Raw genomic sequence first — 25,053 nt, 5'->3', positions numbered from 1 at the left:
CCTAATCAGTGCTTGGAGGAAGCCAAACTAAGAGCCAAAGTTATTAGAGTGCCTGTGTTTGTTAAGGGCAAAGACAATGGCTGTGATTGTATTCTAGGCAGGCTCCACAGAGGAGCTGAGTGTTAGTGAGCTCAGTAACAACTATAAAACAGGCAGTGGGTGCTGGGGTCCTTCTCCCCTGCTCTGCACTCCAGCCCGACTCTGCTCCCCGGGACTCACCCCAGGTCCTGTCTTTGTTTTCAAACAATTCTTAGTTAATTCCCAATAAACCCTAAATCAGCAAAGGAGCAGGCTGACTGGCAACGCCACAAGCCATGGCCTTCCTTGAGTCTATTTACATCTTGGAGGGGCAGGAGAGGGGAATGTAGAAAAGTCCAGAAAAACAAGCAAGCAAACATTTGTTGCCTTACAGGACCAGGGGCTCCCCTGCTCCTGATGGCCCCTCAAAAGGAGCTTCTGGGAAAGGAGACTAAGGCAGTTCCACTTCTCTGGCATCATATTGGGGGAGCTGCTATGCTAGAACTAATAGAACCTTAGAGATCACTTAAGACTCATTTAAATTTAAATGATCAAAGTAGCATGTCTTCTCTGAAGTCAACAACTACTCATCTATACTTATAGTTTACCCCACACCCATCTCAACTCTGCCACAGCGTCCCAGTAATTCAGCAGGGATCTAAGCCTTTGACCCTTAAGGGAATATTAAGAATCATATTATGATAAAAACAATTATTGAACATTTACTATGCTCAAAGCACTGTGTTAAAACTCGAAATGAACTTATGTATATCATCATTGTCACCATCATCATCATCGTCGTTGTCACCAATTTCTAGATACAGAAAAAACCTCAGCAAGGTGGAAGGTTTTGTCGCAGGCGACATACCAAGAATGGGTGGCGCAGGGGCTGGACGGGGAAAGGACAGGGGACAGAGAAAGAACAGTAACTGTGAGTCAGCCGCACCTGACGGCTGACTAAGTGCCCACCTTTCACACATTGCCTCTGCTTAGACAATCTCCTACGATAGGCTTTTTTTTCTCAACTCCTATTTCACATATGAAAAAAACTAGCTTCAAAGGGTTAGATGGTGTGTCTGTGGTCCCCGAGCTGGTAAATGCTGGAGCCAGTATTGGAATCCAGATAGGCACATGCCCTGCTGTCAATGGACACAGATTCTTGTTGGCAGGACGAGGTGCTCACTGAGAGGTCTGGCTGGTGATTCGAGTCTTGAGCATGTTCTAATTTCCAGAAAGTTAGGGAAGTTTTGTTTTGTTTGGTGTTTTATGTTATTTAGTTATGTTATTTGGTTTGTTTTCCTTAAGAAGCATGGAAAGGGCACAGGTGAGAGGGTCCTAAAACACTATGCCTTAACCTTGAAGAGAGATGGCATGTTTGTAAGCAGAAAAGTGGACCAATTACTCTTCCTCATGGGCCACAAGTTTAATCACTGGGGGGGTTGAAGACCAATGAACACTAAAAAGAGTATAGGTAAAAATAGTTGTTCTTGAATAATATTCTCTTTTTGCAGACTCTAAATAGAATCTCCTCCCTCCCCCACTCACCCCTGCCCTGAGCAAATACAATCTACAACCCGAGTCCTGAATCTCAGGCACTTGTTGGAAATTATCACCCCACGATATTATTTCCCTAGAATTTAATGAAAGTGAGAAGCGATGATGAAAAATTTGGCAGGCTTTACACAAGGCTGATCAATAGTTTCCATTTCCCTATTTATGTGCCACTACAACTCACCTGCTGAGAGGACAAATAAACTGGATACAGCATGAGAGAGAAAGCAATGCTAAATGAGAAGGAAGAAATTAACGTAGAGAAGCCGGGGGGAAGAAAGGTGAGAAGAAGCATGGCAATTAAGAAGCTCATAGGGGTAAGAGATCAACGAAAGGACTTGTATGCATGCATATAAGCATAACCAATGGACATAAGACACTGGGGGATAGGGGAGGCTAGGGGACTGTCTAGGGCGGGGGGATAAAATGGATACATATGTAATACCCTTTGTAATACTTTAAGCAATAAAAAAAAAAGAAGCTCATAAAGAAGCTTGCGAATTGACTGATTGACATAGAATGAAGCTGGCAGGGTGAGTGAAAAGGTACCCTACGTACACCCAGCAGTATCCTGGCACTGTCAGGCTCAGTTTCCGTGTCACAGTGAACATTTCCTGGAGCTCTGGAAAAAAGAGTCTTCAATCTCAGATTCAGTACCAAGAGGAGACCTAGACAAGAACATTGAACTATGGCCAATTTCAACATCCACTCGCTCCTTCTAAGACCTGTCTTAGTAGGCTGCAGGCTGACTTTTAGAATTGATGTTGACAGCACAGACTCCAGGCTCCCTGACCTGCTAAGTCTTGGTGCCATGTTTTCCAGGTCCCTACTTACCCTGAGGACCCGAGAGTTGGCAGTAAGGGAACAACACTGTGCAGATCTAGGGGCAAAGTCAACTCTTAGCCAGGTAGCTTACCAGGTCTTACCTATCTCCTAGCATGCTCTGGTGGGTTCAGATGAAGAGACAATCTGAGCCCATTGCTGAGTTTCTTCAACTAAATTAGGCAGAGCTTTGGGATGGTGTTAGATTTAAGAACATCAATACCAAACCATTATACAACCAGGGAATCAGAAAACAGCCATGAGGCCAGGGCTAGAAATGTGGACTCAGAATCCATAAGAAGCCAAGAGAACATAAAGAATGTGATCAGAAATCCTAAATCCCCAAGTTAGGTTTGCTGGAAAAGAAAGCAGAATAAGGGGCCGTCACAAAGGACCTAGCTGCTTACACAGATGGGAGACGAGGCAGACAGGACTCCAACAAGAACAGGTCCTGTGGCTTGAAAGAACCTGGCTGCATCAGCTGAGGTCTCCTGCACATAATTCTTCCTCGCAAGTTCACCTCCTGGGCCGCTCAATCTTCTTATTTTCCCATATAGTAGAGGTAAGAGTGGATGTTTATTTAGTTTGCTTCTGGAGACCCCTAGGCCCATCATCATATAATAAAGTAATCACCCAGAGCAAGAGAACGGCCTTCTGTGGGGCTCCAGTTGGCAAGGCCTTGCAGACAAAGAAGGGCCATCTGATGAGTCTGGCCCGAGGGGATGCACACTAGATGGGGATTACCTCTAGGAAGGGTAAGGAAAAATATGGGTCAAGGGCATCAAAGGACTTTAATTTCATCTCTAATGTTTTGTTTTATTTTAAAAAACCAAATTTGAAGTTTAAAATGTTAGTTATTAATTTTTCATAGTACAAATAAGTTGTTTGTTATATTATTGCCTGTGCTTTTCTATAGTTTTTAATGTATCAAAACAAACAGAAGAGAGCCCGAAAGATGCTGAGAGGAAGGTAGGGGCGTTAGAAGAGAGAGGGTTAGAACTAGAGGGAGGGGGTATGAGAGGAAAGGGGAGTGGACGGGGAAAAGGAAGAAGCATTCATGTTGAAAGGCTCCATGAGGCTATCAGTGAACCCAGTGGTAAACTGCTACCGAAACCCAGTTCTGCAGAGGTATTACAGGTACCCAAAGGGAAGAATGAAGTGCTAGAAGCCACGACTAGAGCCAGAAATGCTTAGGATCCAGGGAAAGACCACAGAAGTCCTTCTGGGAAAAGTTCTACCCACGGCGCCAAAGGAGAGAAGACAATTATAGTCAACAGGTGGATTCTATTGACGTTACCAGAATCCCAGGGACAGTGTGAAATCATCTATACAGTCTAGCATGGCAGTGTTTCTCTGGCTTTAAAATGGAAGCCAGCGAGAAAAGAGAACCCACTCTACAATGACTTCTGAATCAACCTGTCAGGAAATTGACCTTTCCGACGATGCAGACCTATATTGCATTTACAGTTCTGAAATAGACCTGTGGCCAGTAAACAGTACCACCCGGTGAGAAGCACAAACATTCATTCCCTTTGATATAACCAAGAAAGCTGCGGTTTCTATTCTTCAAAGACTTTAACATCCAGAAGTAAAACTAGCAGCTTATAATAAAATTTTCAGTGTTGGAGAGGAGATGAAATTCCAAGCATGTATCGATTGCTTCCTTTCATTAACTGAATACTAGGCAATGGAGGAGGAGTCATAACTGCCGCCAACACACATCCTCTCATTAATCCCAGCTGCTTAATTAAATCAATCAAAAGGTTCTAATTTCATTGTGTCTTTCCAGATACTCACACTCATTTATTGGGAAGGGAAGATTTTAGATGGTTAAAATCCCATTTGATTGAATTTCCTGAGGGGGAAAAAAAATAGTCTTACTACAAAAGGGATTGTCTGAGACAAGCTACTGACAGATTCCCTCTTCCGTCTTTTTAACCTATCAGAGAACAAAGCGGTTGTGCACAGTGGGACTGGTTCCATTGGCCACATAGGATAACAGCAAAAAGGTGAGCCTCTTCACTAGACAGTCACATTTCAGTCCCATGGGAAGGTGGGATTTTACCACAGCATCCGGCCAGCAGCAAATGACCACAATGTGAAAAAACGTACTTATCCGCCCCTTCCTGGACCAGAAGGCAATGCCAAGTAACTAAAAGAAAGCGGCACATTTCAAAGCCATACGACCAGGGGAGAAGACGTCTATGCAAGGTCAGCAGTGGGGTATCAGCATCCAGAGGTCACACAAGACATGATTTCAGTGAATCTGTGTTTTACCTCTGGAAGGGAACTCCAACCTGAACAGAGTGAACACTGGGTTGATGGGAAGTGTTTGCATTGGTTTGAATGTAAACCCCAGGGTCTCCCTGCATAATAAGAGATGACTTTTGGTACCCACCCACTAAAAAGAAGAAACATTCTTGACCATGAAAAAGAAACTGCTAGAAGGACTACTTTAAACGAGAAAAAACTTGCCAAATAGCACCACTATATCACATTTGTTGACCCATTCAATGTTCTATTTTTACCTCTTTTATGAAAGGGCAGATCTTATTCATCTATCTAATAAAAGAGAAAAATGGTAATTGGCGTACGATGATACCCTTTTCATTGGCTAATCAGGGCTATATGCAAATTAACTGCCAACTATGATTGGCAGTTAACTGACAACTATGATTGGCAGTTAACTGCCAACTAAGATTGGCAGTTAACTGACAACAAGATGGCGGTTAATTTGCATATGTAGGCACAATGCAGGGAGGCGAAAGGGAAAGCAGGAAGAAGCCCCCTGCCACTGACAGTGATCGGAAACCCAGGGGGGAGCTAAGAGCTGGGGGGCAGGGCAAAGGCGGCCCTGGGGCCGCCTTTGCCCTGCCCCCCAGCCATGATCGGAGAATCAGGTGCCTTTGCCGCCCTGGCCAGTGATAGCAGGAAGTAGGGGTGGAGCCAGCGATGGGAGCTGGGCACGGTCGAAGCTGGCAGTCCCGGGAGCTAGGGGTCCCTTGCCTGGGCCTAAAGCGGAGCCCACGATCACGGAGCCACTGCAGCTGCGGGTCCCCGCTGCCCGGGCCGAACGCCTCAGCCAGAGGCGTTAGGCCTGGGCAGGGGCGGAGCCTGCAACCGCGGGGAGCTGGGGGTCCCCTGCCCAGGCCTGACACCTCTGCCGGAGGCCTCAGGCCTGGTCAAGGGGCCGATCCAGTGATTGGTGATCGGAGGGTGATGAGGGTCAACTCCTCTGGCCGAGGCATCAGGCCTGGGTGGGGGGCGGAGCCGGGGATTGGGGGGATATGATGGTCCCCTTGCCCAGGCCTGAAGCCTGGGTCAGAGGCGTCAGGCTTGGGTGGGGGGTGGAGCAAGCGATCAGAGGGAGATGGGGGTCCCCTGCCCAGGCATGATTCCTGGGCCAGAGGCCTCAGGCCTGGGCGGGGGCCAGAGCCAGTGATCAGGGGAAGATGGGGGTCCCCTGTCCAAACCTGACACCTCTGGCGGAGGCGACAATCCTGGGCAAGGGGCCGATCAGGCGATCGGAGGGTGATGGGGGTCTACGCCTCTGGCCGAGGCATCAGGCCTGGGCAAGGGGCTGATCCTGCGATTGCAGGGTGATGGGGGTCAATGCCTGAGGGCTCCCAGTATGTGAGAGGGGGCAGGCTGGGCTGAGGGACACTCCCCTTCCCACACACACCCAGTGCACGAATTTCGTGCACCGGGCCCCTAGTGTTTATATATTTTAAAAACCATTATAGGAGGTGCACTTACTTCACCTTGAGATACACATGAAATTAAAACCCGATTCCCACATTCGGTGGGGAGCCCCAAGGGTTTAGACATCCTCTATGGCAGCGGTTCTCAACCTATGGGTCGCGACCCCTTTGGCAGTCAAACAACCCTTTCACAGGGGTTGCCTAAGACCATCCTGCATATCAGATATTTACATTACGATTCATAACAGTAGCAACATTACAGTTATGAAGTAGCAGCGGAAATAATTTTATGGTTGAGTCACAACATGAGGAAATGTATTTAAAGGGCCAGAAGGTTGAGAACCACTGCTCTAGGGATTTATGTTCTCACAGAATTTCTCCTCCTGATTCTAGGTTCCTGTTATGCTCCTTCCCACTCTCAGGTCTCAACCTCTTCCCCCCACGACCCCTCTGGTCTCTTTACTGATCACCAATCCATTTAAACAGCCTCTTGTCTTATTTTTCACAAAACGTTGTGTATTTGTGTCATGTGACCATATTACACACTCTACAGAAGGGCTGCAGCCATGGTGGGAATTCTATCCCAGCACCCACACACCAAACAATATAAAATACATTAGCTTATTTTATGCTGCTTAAAGAAGAATGATATAACGTTGTATGCAAATTATGATTGTGTTAACATTATCTATTGGAAGAAAAGGAAGGAAGTATACAAAAGGGTTAATAGCAGTTACCTTAAAGCAGCAATTTTCAACCTTTTTCATCTCAAAGGTTGGCACACATAAACTAATTACTAAAGTTCTGCTGCACACCAAAAAATATATTTTATTGTAGATCTGACCAGAAAAAAAAAAGGTATAATTTTGATTCATTCACACCAGGCGGCTATGGTTGTGCTGGCTGTTGTCATTTTTTTATTTGACAATCTAAGGGAAAAGAAGCCAGGGCCCCTGGCTAAATAGGTATTGCATGATTTTAAAATTCTTGCAGCACACTGGTTGAAAATTGATGCATTAAAGTAATAAAACTATCATTCATTTTTTTCTTCCCTTCCCCCCAAATTTTCTACATCTTTGATGCATTTGCCTTTGCATGCAGAGATGGGTAGCCTTCTCTCCCAGCTTCCATACCTTTGGTTTTCTTTCTTTTTTTTAAATCCTACCTGAGGATATTTTCTCCAATGATTTCTAGAGAGAGTGGAAGGGAGAGTGGGATGGAGGGGGGGGGGAGAGAAAGAGAGAGAGAGAGAAGTGAGAGCGACACATTGATGGGTTGCCTCTTACATGCACCCTGAGCAGGCCAGAGATCGAACCTGCAACCCAGGTACATACCCTTGACCAGAAATTGAACCCAGGACCCTTCAGTTCTTGGGCTGACTCTCTAACCACTGGCCAAGGCAGGGTTTCATTTTAACAGTCATAAAGCAATGTCATTTCTGCCCCAGCTTATGGAACTGCTTTAAGCCGGTGGCTCCACATTTTCCCTTTTCCAAGGAATTGCATTCCAGGTACTTATCAGAGATGACCTCTAACTCTTCGTTGCTCAACATTTCACAAACGCTCAGTTGAAAATTGAGAACACAAATGGAAAATTGCCTGGAGGTCCTTTCTCTACCTTTATAGAATGATGCTTTGACAAAACGCCAACGATGAGAGCTGTCTATAGTCCCTTATAATTCAGTAGCAAATGCCAACAATGAGGGCTGTCTACAGGCCCATATAATTCAGGAGCAGGCACTGGGGGGGCCTCGGAGGAAATTCATCGTCAGAGCTCAAAAATGTCCTCTTCGCAACTGCCCGTGAGAAAACTGACTTCTGTCCTCAGTGCCAGGGACAACTGAGCCCATCCTAAGAAACTTCACTTTTTAACAGTTATGCAACCAATTGAGATTTTCCTCTTTGCCTGGCCACTGGGAAGCCCAAAGCCACATTTTTGTTCTATCGGCACACATGTTCTGCCCCAGCTTTGCCTTATTTCTCTCTCCCTTCAGTCCTTCTTACATTGTGCATACTTGTTTTGTCATGGCTTTAAAGCCTTTATGAGACAAAGACAGTATTTTTAAGGACCTGGGTTAATGTTATAAAGGAAAACAAATTTGGAAAAAGTGCCCCTGGATTGATGTAAGCCTATAACCAGAACTTCCTTTCACTCTGCAGTGAAAAAGACAGTCAGTGTCTTCTTTGGCAAAAGGATATCGATAAAGAGAAAGAAGAGTATTTCTCCAACCTTCAAAATTTCCTCTAAGAATCCGGGCTGTTTTCCATAAGAAAGCTGGATCTCTTTAAGAATTGTTGAACTTGGAAAATGTTTCCATTAAATACATTCAAACAGTTCTTCTCTGTGGTTTCTCCCAGGAAAACGTGTATGCATGAGAAAGCCTGGTTGCTTGTTTTGTATGAGCATAGCACATATTCATATTCATTTTTTAGGGACAGATTGAAGGTAAGGAAGAATCCTGAGTTTCTGTTCCAGGCCTCTTCCCCACAGAGAAGTAGTAATAGGTGCTAACTCTGTTTGGCTGAGGAGATGACAAACCTGCAATTCCATGGCAGCCCTTGAATATACCTCAGTTGTATAAAGATTTTTGTGTGATTGCCATATTCCCCTAATTCCTCAGAGGTCCCTTAGGACTCAGCATGAAATATGAAGAGGGAATACCCTTAAGTATTAAGGGTCAGAAGGATATTTTCTTTCATGTTTAAAACATCCCATTGAATGTGATTCAGAGCTGATTTGTTTTTCCCCTAAATTACTTTCTAGAAAACCTTCCATCCCTTTTTGCTGAAATAGCGCTGTACCTTGTCACAGGGCTGTTCTGTGTATCCGCAGTTGTGACTAATGCCCTCCCCACAAAAACAAGTCCTCAAAAGATGGCTGCATTAGCAAGAGCAACATCGTTCAATGGAGTGAGTTCTTACCATGTGCCTGGAACCCCGCAAAGCTCTCGATGCAAGATCTCATTACTCCTCACCCCCAGTTTTTGAGGAAAAGCTATCCCCATTTTCGTGCTGAGGCTCAGAACACTGAGTAATTTGCACAGGGTCACAGAGCTGGCTGCTAGATGACAGAAATAGTATTCAAACCCAGATTTGTCCCACTCTCAGATAGATGCTCCTAAACATGACTTGATTGGAACTCTACTTGTCCAGAGGAGCAAAAAGACCTAAATTTTCTTTCCAGGGTCTTCCCACCTCAACAGATCTAAGGACTCCCCCAGTATTTTCTCATGGACAAAGGGTCTGTTAGTCTTTGCCCCCAGTTAGACCCTAGAGCCAGAACTCAGAGGTGCTCCTTGACCTCATAGTAGGAGAGCATAGTAGTTTCCAATAGAAGATGGTTGCTTTAGAAAACAACGGTAGGCCAGAAACCTGGTGGTGTAGAATGAATGTTTGTATCCAAACGCTCAGATGTTGAAGCCCTGGAGGTGACATCTTGGAAATAACTAGGTTTAGATGAGGACATGACATGAGGGTGGGGCTTCCATGATGGCATTAGTGCCCTAAGAAAAGAAAGAGAGACCAGAGTGCTCTCCCTGCCATGTGAGGACACAGCGAGAAGGCAGCCGTCAGTAAGCCAGAAAGAGAGCCCTCACCAGGAACCAAGTCAGCTGGCACCTTAATCTTGGAATTGCCAGCTTCCAGAATTGTGAGAAATAAATTCCTGGTGGTTAAGCGATCCAGTTTATGGTATTTTTAAATTTTTGTTTTATTGATTTCAAAGAAGAAGGGAAAGGGAGAGGGAGGGAGAGAGGGAGAGGGAGAGGGAGAGGGAGAGGGAGAGGGAGAGGGAGAGGGAGAGGGAGAGGGAGAGGGAGAGGGAGAGGGAGAGGGAGAGGGAGAGGGAGAGAGACCAATGATGAGAGAGAATCATTGATCAGTTGCCTCCTACATGCTCCACACTGGGAATTGAGCCTGCAACGTGGGCATGTGCCCTGACCAGGAATTGAACCATGACCTCCTGGTTCATAGTTGACCCTCAACCACTGAGCCACACCAGCTGGGCCAATTTATGGCATTTTTTATGCCAGCCAAGTTGATTAATATACCTGGTGTTCTACTGGTGTTCTGGGCCCAGCCATGTGGCTCAGTGGTTGAGTGTCAACCCATGAACCAAGAGGTCCCTGGTTCGATTCCTGGCCAGGGCATGTGCCCGGGTTGCCTGCTCAATCCCCAGTAGGCATGTGCAGGAGGCAGCCAATTGATGTCTCTCTCTCATCAATGTTTCTATCTCTCTATTCTCTCTCCCTTCTTCTCTCTCCCTCAAAAAAAAAATCAATAAAAACATATTAAAAAAGAAAAGTGACTTGGGCTCCCAACTGCCATCTCTTTAGATTCACTCACCCAAGCCATTTGCTCAAGGCCAAATCCTTTGCTTTTTTCAGAACAAGGCAACATCCAGAACATTTTTCTATCCTGAGGGCTTTGATAGAGGCCTCTTTATACTCCTATGGCAGTGAATCACCAGCACATCCTGAAGGTTTCTGTAATCTGAAATTATAGGAGATGGGAATGAGATTTTCGTCCCTTCCCTCCCAGGAGTGTCATTAGAGTCCTTATGCAAATGTACTTACTCCACCCTCTCCTTCCTGTATAATTTTAAATTCTGACTATCAGTACAACTGTCACAGCAAAAACCTCACTGGATACTCCATGAAAACCAATGACAATCACTTATATGTACATTCTCTCTTTTGAGTCAGATAAGATGCTGTAAGAGATAGACAGGGCAAGAACTATCTCCTTACGCAGATGAGGAAAGTGAGGCTCAGGAGCAGGTAAGGGGCTTTCTTCAGGACACAGAGCTGGCGAATAGCAGGACCTACACTCAGCTCCCAGTTTTTGAATCCAAATGCCAGAACAGGTCACATAACATTAAAGGGATGAAAATGGAAAATGTTGCAAAGCCATCCCAGGGTCAAATAGGCCCCTCTGTCTAAATATCCTCTAGACCAGTGGTTCTCAACCTTCTGGCCCTTTAAATACAGTTCCTCATGTTGTGACCCAACCATAAAATTATTTTCGTTGCTACTTCATAACTGTAATGTTGCTACTGTTATGAATTGTAATGTAAATATCTGATATGCAGGATGGTCTTAGGCGACCCCTGTGAAAGGGTCGTTCGACCGCCAAAGGGGTCGCAACCCACAGGTTGAGAACCACTACTCTAGACAGGAAGGATATTTATAATTGGACAGTATTTTACCACCAATAGGGGCAGAAATCCTTCTAATGCTCTCACATCCAATCTCCCACCTGTCATTTCCTTGCCTGCTTATTAATGGGACACATCCAGGCACTTTAAAATTGTGCCCAGGGGCTGCCACCTTCCTACTGGAATTAGCAGACACCACTGCTGGCTATCCCCTGCGTTCCTAAGCCCAAAGGTCCTGCAGAGCCTGGGAAGAGCAGGACATTTCAAGAGCACCACTCCTGGTATGAGTTCCTCATCACTGCAGGACAGTTAAGGTCTCTGTCTTCTCTGAAATCCTGTGTTGCTTGGACAAGGGCCATTCTGTCTTTCCCTTATCAAACACGGGCCCCTCACCATTTCTCCTCAGAGGGCATGACAGGTTCCAGGGAGCTACATGCAGCTCTGTGAGTGAGAAAGGCTTTGGGCTTCCGGGACCCAGAAGCAGTGTTTGTTACCACAGGCCTGCAGCCCCAATGCCCATCCATCAGAGCTCATCCTTAACAATGGTGCTTGTGCTGCGTAATCTACATCAATGAACAACTATCCTAGATCACATTCAATGGTTAAATCACACACAGTGGAATCCCACTGTTAACTTCTTTCCATGAAGCAACTTTATTACAAGACTAGAGGCCTGGTGCACGGATTCGTGCACATTGAAAGGAAATTAATTAGAAGGTGGCCAGACACACCCTGGAGCCAACCTCCTGTGGTCCCTCCCTGGCCGGCCGCACCTGGGGTGGTACTGGGGCTTGAAAGGCATCTGTGGAGTGAGTGGGGCCCTCTAGCAGGTGGGGTCACTCGGCCTGGCCTGCGGGGATCAGGCCAAAACTGGCAGTCCTACATCCCCTGATGGGTCCCGGAGTGTGAGAGGGCACTCTGCAAAGTTGCTGTTGCTCAGCAGCTCCTGCGTTAAGCATCTGCCCCTGGTGGTCAGTGCACATCAGACCTACCATCTGGTCAGCTGGTCGCTTAGTCTTATATATATATATATATATAGAGAGAGATTTCTCCTGTGTACAATTCCAGATTCTCTGCTGCCAAGTTACACAAGGGTTCCAGTACAAAGAGTCACATCTATGAGAGGCCATGCTATGTGCTCCAAAGGACAGAACTATATGAGCATTTCCAGTACTGTGAGTCTGAACCCTGATTCCAGCAGGAATTTCAGTAGGTTGTGGAAGGTACAGTCAGTACAGGCTGGGTACAGATAATCTTAATCAACCACTGAAAGAGCCCTTTACATGTGTGCATGCTAGCCATTCCAGAGTCATCACATTCTAGTGTGAGCTCCCAAAATGTGTGATCCCAAAAATGATAGGAATGTCAATGCAGTTAAAAGTCTGGGCAGAGCCTTAAAAAATTAAAAATAACAAAAGGAGGGCAAAGTTACATGTCAAACAAATAGTCATGTTTTGTGATTCCCAACTGGATATGACAACATGTATATAATGGCAAAAATGTCATAGACACCCCCACCTCCCCCTTCCCACATGATACTCGCTCCAAGGTAAACTATGAGAATACACATGACTATAGCAGGGGTTCTAGTTGGGAAGAGCGTGTGGTGAACTCACAGAGATGGGTGGGGACAGGAGGCTCCAAGTATCCATATTAAGGAGGTTAAATTTTGAAAAGAAAGACACTGGACATTTCTCAGCAAGAGCAATGTGTACAACAGGAAAGTTGAGAAGATGAATTTGGCAGTCTCATTATAAATAAATTACACAGATCATCACCATCTCTCATTCAATGCAAATAAGTCAAAGATTCCCACCATATCCCCAAGAAGATATTTTCAAAAATTAACAAGGGAGGACCTGGCTGATGTGGCTCAGTTGGTTGAGCATTGTCCTGTGCACCAAAAGGTCACCTTTTTGATTCCTGGTCAGGGCACATGCCCGGGAGGCAATCGATCAATATTTCTCTCTTACGTCAATGTTTCTCTTTCCCTCTCTTCTCTCTCTCTCTCTCTCTCTCTCTCTCTCTCTCTCTCTCTCTCTCTCTCTCTCTCTCTCCCCCCATTTTAAAAAACAATAAAGGAGCATTTGGAGAGAGAAACACAAAAAGCCCTCAAAAAATCCAGATAACCACATGAAAAGGCAGTTGACTTGCTGCTGTGATTGTCAATCCAACATGCGCACTGTCAGGTCCAGACACAGAGCAAGTATTTACAGCAGAGCAAGATTTAAATGGCCAGTAACATTCCCTTCCAGAGATACTTTGGTGGTTAAATAAAGTTTATAATGAAACAGCTACTCTGTCTGACAGGGTATCAGACCTGTTAGTAGAAATCCATGAACTGAAGCCAGTCACATCAGAGTCAAAGGAAATGGGAAGAGAATTTGACCTGATGTTAATAGTTCCTGTTTTCACCCTCAATTTCCAAATAACTCTTGTTGCAATATTTCCGATAATTTCTCCAGTGAATCTTCCCCTGAAGCGGACTTGATTTGAGGAAATGATATTAGATCTACAAGACACAGTTCCATTTCTCTTCATATCCTGTAAATTTTTTTCCCCATGGGCAGTACCTCCTGAGTTCTTTTTTTTTTTTTAATGCTCACCCAAGGATATGTTTTTATTGATTTTTCAGAGAGAGGGGGAGGGAGGGAGGAAGGGAGGGAAAAAGAGGGAGAGAGAGAAACATCAATGTGAGAGAGAAACACTGATTGGTTGCCTCCTGTACTCGCCCTGACTGGGGATCGAACCCACAACCTTTTGGTGTTCAGGAAAATGCTCCAACCAACTGAGCCATCTGGCAAGGCCCTCCTGAGATTTTTTAAGAGAGCCGGGCAGAAGGCAGGGCAGGGATTGTGAGTGGGGGAATGGAATGAAGTAAAGAAAAATATGCAACTTTAGTCGATATGATTTAAATTTCCTTGCAAAGACAAAACAAAGAAATAACTACTGCTATTTTTTCCCTTCATGTTATTAACAAAATTTGTAACTACTGCACTCTGCCATGAGGTCCTAATCAAAATAGAGGGAGAAAGAATGTTTTCATGTCTCTCTTCAAGGAATCTTGTCTAAGACTCCAGGTTTTACCTGGGATGAGAATTTGGTTCTGTCATAATAACACAAATGCTACTTGGCATCTCTTGTTCTGTTCTATCATTTTATTTTTGCCTGGCTCAAAAACAAAAACAAAAAAAGATGCTAGATGGAGGCTAGTTCTAAGTATGATCCTTTGGAAGAAAAGAATAAGAAACTATAAAAATTTACTTTTTGAAGCATGAGACGTAGAATTCATCAAGAGACCTCACTTAGACTTCATCTAGCCATGTTTAGTATTAATGCCCATCTTATCGTGAGATTCAGAACTCATACTATCTGGGGACACTGGCTTAAACTCAGTAAGGACATTGGTCTGTGCCTGAGCACCTCCAAACTGCTGTAGAGGGATTATTCTCCTGAGAGTCAGTCCTCAGTCTCCACCCAGGGAGTGATGATGTCATGTTTGCAGAGCACTTTGAACCTCCTCAGCAGAGGAGTGTGCAAACCCAAGACATTCCTCTCACACGACGCAAGACATAGCCATCATTACTTTTTTGTTTCACATATTAAAACTGTCCTTCTAGCTAGGCGAGCTCCATGGAGCCACTAGCAAAGAAAGAGATCTTCCATAAATGCCCTTCATGGATTTTTCTGTGGAGTATTTTGAATAGTCTTTGTGCCAGCTAGCACTCTCTCCCTCACCTCTTTGTTCTTTCTTGTTAAAAATATGTTTTTATTGATTTTTTTCAGAGAGACAGGAAGGGAGAGGAAGAGAGAACGAGAGAGAGAGAGAGAGAGAGAGAGAGAGAGAGAGAGAGAGAGAGAGAGAGAGAGAAGAGGGAAACATCAACAAGAGAAACATGGATTGATCAACTGCCTCTTGCACTCCCCGGACCAGGGATTGAGCCCGCAACCTGGGCATGTACCCTGTTTGAGAATCAAACCTGCAACCTCTCAGTGTGCACAAGATGACACTCAACCAACTGAGCCACACTGGCCAGGCCCTCATTGTTCTTTCCTGAAGTGACTGCCAAAGGGAAGGAAGAGAGAAATGACAGACTATAAAGAGAAAATTAAACAATGATCCATCCTCTTTGCAGTCGCTTATTCCCAGAAGGGTGCCTTTCCCACATTCACCAAAAGAACCTGATTAAAATTTGTTTGTATATTCCAATTCAATTTTACATACAGGGCCGGCCATCATCATTTTTCCCCCTCAAAGTGTTTACATCTTATAGTGGGGGCTGGGGGGAAGAGTAAATTTTGATTTCAAAGGATATTGGTAATGTTGGGGTGTTGCAGATAAGAAGGTAAAAGGCAAGTATTTCATTTAGAGAAGTCTCAGGTATGTCTCATTTCTCAAACTCCCTCATCTTAATCCCAGTCCTTCCCCACCTCTTCATCTCTACCTATGTAAGACCTCTAATCTGTGATTCCAAATGGCCTTCCATTACCTTCTTCCAAAAGCAAATCCTAAATAATTTAGGAACAAGGTTGGATTTGGGTCATTAAGCATCAATTGTCCTTCCCTTTGGGGTCAATAACCATGAACTATCATTCAACTCTAGAAGGAAACCTCACCCAAAGGGTGAAGCCTTTTATTTCCCGCACATGCAAGAACCGCCATTCATAAAAATAATCAGACCTAGAAAACTACTGTGATAAACACACTTTCTGAGAAAGTCTGATTTCTCCTGGTGTAGGGAAAATAATCCTTAAGATCCCAAAACAGAATCCCAGTTTCGACCAGGCGTTCAGTCTGCTGCCACCATGGTTTAGCAAAAGCACAATCTGCACTTCGTTATCCCATCAGATGATCAGCTAACGTCACTACCCCTTTTATATTAAAAAACACACTTTCTCTCCCACACAACTGATTCAAGGGCTCCTTTAAGGTTTCAGTGGGAGACCCAGCTCCTGCTAAAAGTGCTTCTCCAATTACAGTGAAACCCCCTTCACTCTTTGATCTGTCTATCCATTTATTCCAGACTTCTGACTCTAGAAATCATTAAGTGGTCCTTCCTCTTTCATACGGCAAACTCTGTCATGCCTCATAATTGAGTGGGCACTCGCTAAATGAATGCTATAGTGCTCTGAGGAATAATACACTTCCTATTGGCAGCGAATCCAAGAGAAAACTTAGAAGAAAGGACTGTCAATGACCACTTAACAAGCCCGATTTTGGCTCCTATAGAAAAAGCAAACAAAGCGACAGCAACTCACTCTGCAACAGCAACCACTTGGCTATCTAGCTGTTGCCCTCCAGTCACCTGGCAGGCGGCTGGTCCCACAGAAGGTACTCCACCGGCCCTTGTTGGTAGGTCGAATTGTAAAGTCATGAGATTGGTGATCTGTAATCCATCACCGATAGGCAGAGGCCAGCTGGGTTCCTAACAGTCTGGCTGTGCAAGAGCCTCTGACCACCCACAGTCCTTGGCTCTCTGACAGCTGAGCAATCTAGTTGGACTTGGGATGCCGGGCCAGGAGCGGGACCCACAGTGTGAGGAAGGGAAGAGCATTCTGGAACACTAGCAGGGAAGAATTCCAGTGTTGACAGTCTTAAAAGCTCTCCTGGGAATTTTAATTTGCGGGCAGAGTGCAGAACCACTGCCTTCTGGTTTTCTAATCCTGGGCCCATACCTGTAGCTTCCTTGCTTATCTTTTATAGGATGCCTGCTGATAACAACAATACTAAATGTCATTATTATTAACAATAGGAGCTAACAATTCCTGAGCATTTATTACAGGCACTTCTGATCATTTTCCAGGTGAAAAACCTGAGACACAGAGAGAGGTTAAATAACGTGCCTAAAATATCAGTGAGTAAGTGAGGGAACCAGGCTTTGAATCCAGGAAGACTGGCTCCAGCACCTTCTCTTTCTTTTTTTTAATTTTATTTTTCTATTACAGTTTACATTTAATATTGTTTTGTATTAGCTCCAGGTGTATGGCATAGTGGTTTTAGACCGGGGGTCCTCAAACTATGGCCCGCGGGTCACACGCAAATACAAATATTGTATTTGTTCCCGTTTTGGTTTTTTACTTCAAAATAAGATATGTGCAGTGTGCACAGGAATTTGTTCATAGTTTTTTTTTTTAACTATAGTCCGGCCCTCCAACGGTCTGAGGGACAGTGAACTGGCCCCCTGTTTAAAAAGTTTGAGGACCCCTGCTTTAGACCATCATATACTTTACAAAGTGTTCCCCCAATATTTCCAGTACCCACCTGTCACCATATATAGTTATCGCATTATTGCTTATGCTGTACTTTACATCCCCGTGATTATTTTGTAACTACTAATGTGTACTTCTTATCCCCTCCTCATTTTTCACCCCGTCCCCCAACCCCTCTCCCCTCTGGCAGCTATCAGTCTGTTCTCTATATCTATGAGTCTGCTTTTATTTTGTCTGTTCGTTTATTTTGTTCTTTAGACTCCACACATAAGTGAAATCATATGGTACTTGTCTTTTCCTGACTGACTCATTTCACTTATCATAATACCCTCTAGGTCCACGCATGCTGTCAGAAATGGTAAGATTTCATTCTCTTTTTATGAGTAATATTCATACATATCCACTCATCTATTGACGCGCCCCTGGGCTGTTTCCATATCTTGGCTATTGTAAATAACACTGCAATGAACATAGGGGCAGCACTTTCTCTCCTAACCGTTAACTTACACTGCCTCTCAGCATTAATTCAATGCACGAAGGCTTGCAGGTACCACCTGGTGCCTTCCAGACCGTGTACAAACATAATAACCTTCTCAGAGAGTCATACTTATAAGTACACATATCTGATCTCACTGTCCCTTGATCAAAAACTTTTGGTGGCTTAGTAACTGTTTATTAGATACAAATCCAAACTGTATTCAAATACCTTATGCACTTGTCCTCCCACCTTACGCCAATCTACCTTCCAACAATCCTGAATTACTTGCACCTCCTTCACCCCACCATTAAACCCTAAAGGCAGGCTCGAGAGTTGGGACTCTCCGCCCATTCTAGCTATGACTATTATTAGCATTGCAGCACCTCGTTAATGTGTTTCTAAAACAATTAATGGATGTGACGACAAGACCTTCCCAAAGAGCCAGGTTAGAAGGACGCATATTCATTCAGAAACTCGGCCTTTCAAGGAGTGTGAGCAATAGCATAAGATAAAAGTAAACCATACAGTAAGAAAGCGTTAGATACATCCACTAACCACTCCCACAAAACTAAGCATTTGAAAATGGAAATTTCATAGTTAAATGATACCTACTGCATCACTCATAACTTGCAAATTCAAGTTCTTATGTCAAAAAATGCACCTATACTTAGCTAGCCCAGTAGGGGCCACACAACCTCCATGTCCATAGAAACTCCTGTTATAAGAGTGTTTTAAATGCTCTAGCTTTCCATTCCAAAACCACTGCAAATCACATTTATGACAAATGAGAACAATCAAGTTTGGGGCCAAAAATCATAGGGATTAATTATCAGAGTTTCTGGAAAGTAAAAGAGAATTGGTCCAGTGCTTTATTCCTCATAGAAAAACAAGCCAAACACAACGCAACACTTTGCAAAACTAAAGGACACCAATGAGTTCACAAGGCAACCAGAACGTAGGTGTCCTCTATGGGGCTACTTCAGTTTAATTGTAAACTGTTTGTGGTTTGCTTCACATCTCCCAGGTCTGTGGATGGACCCACTGCCCTGATGCTTTCGTTGTTCAGAAAGAGACCATCTTTTTACTGGGCCATCTGAGTTCCAAACAATGTACCCCTACCCTTCTCCAGCCAGAAAGCTCACACATTACGAAAATCATCTAACTTCTCATAAGTCTAGACCAGGATGTCTCAACTGTGGCAGCACTGACACTTTGGACCAAATATCTCTTTGTTGTGGGGACTTCCCTGTGCACGGTGGGATATTCAACAGCAGCCCTGGCCTCTACTGCCTAAATGCCAGGAATACCTTCCCCAAGGCACGGACACTAAAAATGTCTCAAGACATTACTAAATGTTCACTGGTGTTGTAGTAAAATATAGAAATGTTTAAAAAAAGTTTTAAAATGTCTAAAAATGTTAAAAAGGTTTTAAAATGTTTGAGTTAACTTTCCTGAAACCTAAAGCGTGATGTTAAGGACACATTCCCCACTGCCCTGAAGCATGTGTATCCCATAGATAAGGATTTGATCTTCGATTACTGACTTAGAGTGACTTGCTATGATAGCCATATGTGTGAGGGATGTACTTTCCCCAGATATGCATCTACGAGTGCATACCCTGATTGATAACCACGTGTAGCCCCTCGCCCTGTTAAGATTAACATGTATGCATTGACGTAATTCATTGATAGCCACCTGAACTGCTGCGGGTACGAACAGGCTTTAGAAACGGGTCTTGACCAGCCAACAGTGCTCGCCTGTCCAGACAGCCACAAAGGCACATCCTTTTGCCAGTCCGGCAATCGCCGTCACACTGTGCCGCTCCACGCTCCACTCCCTGCCAGATGACAGAAGAACGGCTAGTACCCCCCTACCCCCCAATCAAGTCGCGACCAAGCTCTCTGGGGAACGCTGGCCCCCTGCATCCCGACCGGACCAGTCCAACTGCCGGACCCCAGAGGAAAGCACCACCGAGATCCAGTTAAGCCTCTACCTGCAGCATCAGGAACTTTTATGAGTAATAAAGCGATGTGTGATTTGCAACTGCATATGTTTTATGTGGTGTAATTCCTCCGGCCGTTAATTGAATTGTTTTGCGTATGCTTGAAACTGAAATTAAGGTTTTTGGTCTTTTCGGTCCTAGGCCTGCCCTTGGTCCTGCTTGCGTAGAGCAACCTCTTTGCTAGCAACTACTTGAATGTCCCAACACCTGCACGGTTAAAGTTTATCTAAAGGGAGGCATTGGATAAACACCCCAGATGCTTGGGACAACTGGGGACATAACTGCTCCAGCTGGGAACCACTGGACTAACCTCATACTCAACTCATTTTGAAGTTTCACTCAAGCCATAAACTCTTTACCATATTTGACCATATTTTTCTTTCTTAAATTGCTCAAAAACAGTCTGCAAAATAGTTTTGGACTTGGGGGTTTCAAAAAACATATTCTTATTAGATCAGAGCCAGGGGTCCTCAAACTACGGCCCGCAGGCCACATGCAAATACAAATATTGTATTCCCATTTTGTTTTTTTACTTCAAAATAAGATATGTGCAGTGTGCATAGGAATTTGTTTATAGTTGTTGTTTTTTTAACTATAGTCCGGCCCTCCAACGGTCTGAGGGACAGTGAACTGGCCCCCTGTTTAAAAAGTTTGAGGACCCCTGGATCAGACCCTCAATAAGGGTTCATTAGTAGTAAGTCCTCATTGCACGTTTGAGTTGGGGTAGAAGTAGGAGTGAGTGTTGACCCTGCCAGCATGCAGAAGAAAGCAATTGTTTAAGACAGTCCTTACTAATACCTACATGCCTCTTCTGAATACTCTCCAGGAGGGGTCAGGCATGTTATTCCCATTGGATGGATGGCCACATGTGTTTTGCTCAATGCCTACAGTAAGCATATTATATCCCTCAAGAGGGCACCTGTGTCAGTTAGGTAGCAGGTAACAGAAAACTCAAACCAAACTGGCTTAAGCAACAAAAGGAATGTACTGGCTCAGGTAACTGAGAAGCTCTGCTGAATGGCAGCTTTCAGGAGAAGCTAACCTGGGCTCAATTTGGATGCCATTTCTCTGATTCTCTCAGCCTCCTCTTCTCTATGAGTGAGTCAGTCTTCAAATTGGCTTCCTTCCTGGGGGCACAATGGCTACAACACTTCTGGCCTGATATCCATACACCACATTGCTTAGAAGTGCCTTTCTAATCAAGCCAAAGCCCTGAGCTTCACTGTAACTGGACCGACTTGGGTAATGTGCTAAGGGCTGAAATCGCCAATCAGTGTGCCCAGAAGACCACAGGCAGACTGATTGAGGCCCATGAATCAATCACAGTGGCTGAGGGAGGAAGTTATACTGGTGGGTTTAAAAGAGTGGTTCTCAACGTGTATTCCCTGACCAATGACATCAACATCACCTGAGGACTTCTTAGAAATATAAATTCTTGGGCCCCCTTCTGGACCTGGTGAATCAGAAACTCTTGGGGTGGAGCCCAATAATCTGTGTTTTCACAAGCCTTCCAGGTGATTCCTATGAAAACTGAAGTGTGTGATCCACTGGTTAGAGCATCAGGTCCTCCCCAGGGAATCCAAAGTGGGGAAAATCCCACTCATTTCACTGAGTTGCCACACAATTAGAAAATGATGACATGGAGGCCTGGGAAGTTGCCGGCAACTACTTCAGAAGGGGACATCTTCAGAAGGGGACAGTTCATTTCACTTCCTAGTTCCTATGGTGAGGCTATGGCATAGAAAACACATTAATCAGTGCTTCAAACTAACAAATTGGCTTGAAGATTACTTCTGCTGCCCATATTTATTAGTTTATAGAACTTAAGAAAAAAGCCCAACATTAACCTTAGCATTTTTTATGGAGAAATTGGACAAGTAAATATACACATATTTGAGAGAAGAAAGCTACATGGTAGTTAAAACTGCATTCAAGAAGAATTCTCTAAGAAAGTTTCTTAGTCATGGCTAACCCGAAGACTCATCTGTGGTCAGGTCACACACACAGCTTCTTGGGCACTGCCCTCGACCCACAGAATCAGGGTCTCTGAGGGAGAACCTGGGAATCTGTGCTCTCAGCAGACATGACCAGAGATTCTTATGGACTGTGCATGTCTGGAAAACACTGTTCTAAGAGATACACCCATAGGACTGGGGAGAAAAACTCATGAAGGAGTTACATGAACATTTTTGGTTGCCAATAGCTTCTTCCCCTCCTTTCTTTATGTGTTCCCTCACCACCAGAGTTTCTATCTGTCCTTCCTCTAGTCTTATTCTACTCTGCTTCCCAAATAAATCACCCTTCATACCACTGACAGAGTGAACTTTATAAAACACACTGGAGGTCTGGCCTCTGATCAAATCCATCACAACAGCGGCTTCCTTCAGAGGCGAAGGGTAGGAGATGCCTATGTGGAGAAGCACCTTGGTGGATGTCTTACTGTGAATATTCCACTTCTTGGGCTCTACTAGTGGGCTCATGGATATATATTTTTTTAATTTACAAAAGTAAATTAACAAATAATTAAATAAATAGAGCCATAACTGTACCAATTATAATAATGTCAATATAATTCTGTGACTTGAGGACAAAATTAAATACATTTTTAAAAGGAAAGAAATAAAGTATGTTCATATCTCTGGGTATTGAAAGTATGCTTTTAAAATTTTATTTTTCTCTGTATTTTATAATAAATTGCATAACTTAATAAATTTTTTTATAATTAAGAAAAAATGATCACAAGTCCTCATCATGGCCTATGGGATGAAGTCCAAAGTGTCAGCATGACATTTAAATATCCATATCATCTAGTCCAGGGGTCCTCAAACTTTTTAAACAGGGGCCAGTTCACTGTCCCTCAGACCGTTGGAGGGCCGGACTATAGTTTAAAAAAAAAAAACTATGAACAAATTCATATGCACACTGCACATATCTTATTTTGAAGTAAAAAAACAAAGTGGGAACAAATGTAATATTTGTATTTGCATGTGGCCCGCGGGCTGTAGTTTGAGGACCCCTGATCTAGTCCTTGCCTGTCTTCTGCCTCACTTCCCACCAGTGAGCATTCCTGAATCCCTTGCATTTTCTTTAATATTTGATACTCTTTTGCTTCCCTTCCTCCTTCACCCCCTACATCAGTCAGGTTGATGCTAGGTCATGCTGAGGTTACAAAAACTCAATAGATGGGAAAAAAAGGGTTTATTTCTCACTCACTCTGTGTTAGGGGTCAGTGAGAATTTTTTGTTTTCTCTAGAGACAAAGATGGTAAATATGTTAGAATTTGTGAGCAACATACGGTTCCTGTTGCATAGTCTTCTCTCTCGGCACAAATACACACACACACACACACACACACACACACACACACACACACACACACACACTATTCTTTTTGACAGATCATACAACACAGGCCAGTGACCACTTGCTAATTTCTACCCTCTGTGATCGTTGCCAGAGACAGGCAGAAAGTGGAGAACTATGTTCCAGTCTGCAAGTGGCACCCTGTAACTGCTGCTCACAAATAACTGGCCAAAATTAATCTCTCAGCCCCACCCAACCATGAGGAGGCCAGGAAGTACAATCCTGTCATGTGTCCAGCAGTAAGAAGAATTGGAGTTGCTTGGAGACAAGTGCTCTAGAAAGCCTCTCCTGTTACCCTTGCCCCCAGCCGGCTTAGCTGCTTCCCCCCTGGAATCTTATAACACTTGGAGCATCCTTGTGCTGTGCATAGGGTAGTGTAATTGCCACTTCTCTGCCTCCCCCACCAGATCCTGTGTGAACTTCCTGGGGTTAGCATCTCCACATGCCCACTGCCTAGCACAGTGCCTGCCTGCCCTTCAGGGATGCTCAGTGCATATTCCTCCAACAAATAAATAAATGTGGTGGATTGTGGGAAGAATGGGATTGCCTATGGACTTCCCTGGAGGCTTCTGAATCTCTCTAACCCCAGTTAGTTCAACCACACTAGACTCCACTCATGATACATTTATCTTTTTGGTCATTCAGTTATTTTCTATATTAATCAAATGCATTCCTCCTTATAAACCTATTCTTCTAAAAACCAGTACTTTATAGAGAGCTGATACTTTGAGGCCACAGAGAACTTTGATATGTTGTGGTCTTCTTTTCACTTTACAGGTCAAAGGCAGGCACAGAGATGCACAATGATTTTCCCAAGTTACACAGCCAATCAGAGTCAGAGTCAAAAGTTATGCTCCCCTTTGATTCAACAAAAAAGCTATGGGACTGAGCATAGAGCAGCAGCTAAATTCACCAACAGTTTATTTGTATCCCTTGGAGAGATAGAAAGCATAAGATATGTTTGTCAAGTATGCCTTGTTATACCATATCAATGTTTAACTTGTCATACACATTTGTCTCTGAGTAAAATATTAAAAACAAGCCATACGACTGTTTATTAATATTGTGTCTATTCCTACGAAGGCCACAGTTCATTACCAGATGCTCTTTCAGAATCCCGAGAATACTGAAGGTGCTATGCACCTAAGGTTTTACCATCACACTGTAATGCCCAGTAAGTGAATACTCGTAGTACCTCCATGCATTTTCACTACTAAATGGCATAAAACAAATTTGAAATCAGTTTCACATGCAACATGTGTGTGGCTGCTGTAGGTCTCAAACATGTAAACATGGGGTGGGCAAAATAGCATTCAGAATGAGCTGCTGTGCAAGACCCCACCGATACACACATAGACTGAAGCCCTTTCATGGGCATTAGTCACTATGTGGATAACCTCTGGTCCTACCAAAGTGTGTCCTTCTGGAATTTTCCTATCCTCTTTGTCTCCTGGACACAGTAAGTTGCTAATAAACATCCCACCTGACAACTAGCCTTGACAAATGCCCAGGAGAACCAGAACAAGGAGAATACAGCTAGGCAGTGCCCACCACTTCCCATCTCAACAACAGAATAGAGCCAGAGCGCGGTCCTATTGAAATCAGTGGAGTTTGAGCATTCGTGATAAAAACAACTTTTTAAAAAGCATAAACTCTTTATTGAAGACAGTAAAACAGCTCGGTGTGCCCACTGTGTCCTGTTATGTCTAACAGATCACAGCAGGGGAAACTGTGTAAGAAAACTCAAGTGCCCA

The sequence above is a fragment of the Myotis daubentonii genome, chromosome 11 (genome assembly GCF_963259705.1).
Source record: "Myotis daubentonii chromosome 11, mMyoDau2.1, whole genome shotgun sequence".
NCBI lineage: Eukaryota > Metazoa > Chordata > Mammalia > Chiroptera > Vespertilionidae > Myotis > Myotis daubentonii.
Note: the sequence above shows the minus strand (reverse complement) of the source record.